Below are 4,189 nucleotides of genomic sequence, written 5' to 3'. Positions count from 1 at the left end.
AGAAAAGAAAATGTACAATATTTTTTATAAAATTTATGATAAAAATCAATATTTTTTAATATTAATATTTTTATAGAATAAAAAATAATATTTGTAATAGTATCTATTTATTATAAAATAATTAAAAAAATTAATATAAAAAGAAAAAAACAACAAAAAGATAAAAAAAATAATAAAAAAATAAAAAATAAAATGATAACCTAAGTATAGGGGTGCCATTGGTATAAGATGGGGTGCCATTAGCCTGTGCCCAAATATATATATATATATATATATATATATATATATATTTGTAAATTACATAATTGTAACATGTCATTTGATTTGAATTCATAATGGTTACAGAAATCTGATAATAATTATTAAAAAGGTTTTTTTTAAATAAAATTACTAAAAGGTTTTAAAAAAAAATCAACTAAGCAAATATTTATTTGATATTTAAAATTATTCAATATTAAATTCATTATTGACTTTTAAATGATGTAATTTATATAAAAAAATATACTTTTAATATATTTTAATTAATATATTATTAGTTACTATAAAAAAACTATAAGTATATAAAATGTAACATTTACAGCTCACATAAAAGCATAGCCAACAAAGCTTCGTTGCGAGCTACCGACTACTTAACCATTTTGGTGAATATAAAAAGTTAATGGCTAAAATGTGATATATCAGATAATCAAGAATCTAAATCAGTGATTAATTCTTACGCAATTTTAATAACTGACGTTACAATCGAATTCGCAAATTAAAAGTAAAGTGAAACTACATCCATGCTTATTGCAATTTATCCTTTTTACATGAAAAAAAAAATGACATAATACAATAACACACATTTTATTTCCTTAAAGAAAGAATGATAATATCAAGGAAATCACATATTTACTTAAAAACCACTTAATTATTTTTAAAAATAAAATGACAGGAACAAACATTGATTTTTTGAAGAGTCAAAATTTGTCGTAGTAGGCTCAGACAGAAACTTTGTGTGAGCTCTCCAGGACATATATAACCAAACGTATGGAATCGGCTTGCCTACACGTTCTTGATAACGTTTTGATTTTAAACCATTTTAGAAACTATAATAGATTTGGAATTTGATATCATTCTAATTTCACGTTTGGTTTAAAATAAAGTTCGAAATTTGAATCTGACAAACATGGGGTTTGGAAGTCCATGAAACATACCATAAAAGTTCAAAAAAAATATAGTTGAGAGTAGGGGTGCTCAAAAACCCGATCAATCCAACTCAACCCAACACAAAATAACCCAACTCGAAACAACCCGATGTCTAATAGAGTTGTAAAATTGTCAAACCGTAGGTATTAGGTTGATATTGAGTTACAATTATATGAACCCAACCCAACCCGATGAATCCGATATTCTTTTCATTTCTTGGATTTAATGTGATTGTTGAATTTATATTAATATATACATTACACAATCACACTATCATGTATTTTTTTCATATACACATATTTTCAATTTATTCACATCTCTATATAACTCATTCGTATATATGTTCAGTAACTGTAAACATATATACGTAAATTGAGAAAAATTAACTGAATGTGATATACGTAAGAAATATGGATAAGTTGTATCAAATGGTTGATGATGAAAAATAAATTATGAGTAGAGAAATAGCGTATTCAAGGTAAAAAGAATATTTTACCGTACCAAAGTACCATACTGGTTGGGTTGGGTTGGGTTGGGTTGGATTAAGATTTTTTCAAACCGCAAGCATTAAGTTGGGGTGTTGAAATATCTTCAACCCGATCAACCTAACCCATAAACAAACCTAGTTGAGAGCATATCTTTACTTTAATTTAAATTCTACTAAAAAAACCTCAAAAGAATAATTATTTTTTATTAAATACCAAAAATAATTAACATATAAAATCCTTGACATCAAAGAAGAGGAGACAACTTGTATGAACAACATCACCTTTTAGTGATTGAAAAACAGCAAGAATCTAAGAAAGTTGAAAGCAAACACATGGGCTTGACTTGATTTTGGAAAAGATTTTGCCCTCTCAAAACTTTTACTTTTTTTCTTTTTAATAATATATTTTTTAAAAAAGTAGGCCAAAGTACAAATCAGAAGAAATTTGGGGGTTTAAAAAGCAAATATGGGCTCCATCATTGTACCCATTTTCTACCCTTCTCATTTGTGGTTGTGGTTGTGGTTGTGGTTGTAGTTGTAGTTGTGGTTGTGGTTGTGGGTGAAAGAACCAAGGTGGAAGGATAAAAAGAGTATCCCCAAGTTTAACTTTTTTTTGCATTCACACCACAAAAGTATATGAGAGTTTATAGAAAAGACAATGGAAGTTTAAAGATTGTTCATTTTAGACCTCCCAATACAACCATGTTGTCAAGTTAGGCTCAATTCCCTGATATATTTGTCCCAATAGAGCCATGTTGTCAAGTTAGGCTTAGGTCCTGTCTTAAGTCGATGATTTGAAAGACTGGATCGTCGATCAACTTCCATTGCTAGTAACAAGGCGTTTTGGCCATTTTCAATCATCACCATTGGCATTGTCTTGATTCAGTATAAGAGTTGTGAACAATCTTGGTAAGCAGCACATCAACCATCTTTGATTCGATCTCACAGAAGAAGATCACGACAATTACCAATTTACAGTCATAACTAGCGATTACACCCTCTACAGTTGACAATCAACGACAAACAATCTCATTTGATCGCAATTTTTTCACTACTTGTATGGGGATCCCACTGAATTCACTCTCCCTTTAAAATACAACTACCCATTTCAACCGCGAATCACCTGGCTGTTTACAAATAACTCCACATTTGTTGAAATGCATTGTAGTCAAAAGATCTTTAATTAGTTTGCAATTCAAGCTTAAAAAAAGACCTCAGGGGGTGAAATTAGAAAAAATGTAAAGATGCAGGGAAGAAAGGATAGGAATGAATAGAAGAAGTGTTAATTATGAAAAAGGTGTCATGGGGTAAATGATTTCACTTCTCAGATAGAAACAAAGACACGTGCCTCTTTCTCATCATTCTTATGGCTTTAGATCTTTATGCAGACTTAAAATTAAATGTCAGAACAGAAGTTTAATACAAAATACACACGCAGCCAGATACACCGTTTAGATGCGTTTCTTTTCTATTTAATATCCAATGCAATATTTATTTATAAATAGTAGGAGTGAGTAGCAGAATCGAGTATCTACTTATGAAATTGGGTATCTATTTGTGGAACCGAAACTGCTTTGTAACTGCCGCTTCCAGAACTGGAACCGATATAAATGGTTCCGATTCCTAAAATACGGAACCGATTGAGGATGGTTCTTCGATTCTCAATTAAATAGATAATAAAATATTAATGCAATTCCTGATTTAAAAATAAATAAAATATCAACTTTATAAAATATTTTGGTAATCTATACTGCCTTATAAACCAGATTTATCAAAAGTCTTAAAAACGATTTTTAATACACAAAGTCTTGAAAACAACTCATAATGCGTTCAGTCTTAAAATCTCTTAATCTACAATTAAAATAACATATAGTACAAGTTACCTATACACATTATTACATTTTCTTTTCATGTTTCCAACGTACTTTTGACACCTTTCACTAGTTTCTTCATCTTCTTATACCTTTGTAAGAGCATCTCGAAGTTCGAGATGGAATAACTCTTCCAAGCCATATGAGATTTGGCTTATACGATTTTCCGATTAAGCCCCATCTCTCAAAATGCAAGTCCGATCATCAATGCTCTAACCTAGAAGTCAAATATATCTAAATCAAAACAATTGGTTAAACTAAACGGAGTGTTTGGGATTTTGCTTATAAAAACTATTTTTTAACTTATTTCAGTCTAGTATTGGTGATAAGTTGTTTATAGATGTTTGAATAAAAAAAAAACTGCTTATACCGGTGCCAAACCGGTAATAAGTTGTTTTTGATAAGTTAATCTTTCCTGACTTATGAAAAACTGCTTATTACCAGCTTACAATTTTAACCATGTTTTATTTAACTCCGGTTTTTGATACCATATAAGTTAATAAACACTTTTACAAAAAAAACATAAGTTATTTGAAATAAGCAATCCCAAATAGGGATGGGAATGGACCCCGACCCGTCGGGTAACCCGGTCCACCCGCCCCGGTCGGGGACGGGGATTCCCCGAAAAATCGGGTCTCGGGGACGG

This window comes from Cynara cardunculus, assembly GCF_001531365.2.
Source record: "Cynara cardunculus var. scolymus isolate 2C chromosome LG 5, CcrdV1, whole genome shotgun sequence".
Lineage (NCBI taxonomy): Eukaryota > Viridiplantae > Streptophyta > Magnoliopsida > Asterales > Asteraceae > Cynara > Cynara cardunculus.
Note: the sequence above shows the minus strand (reverse complement) of the source record.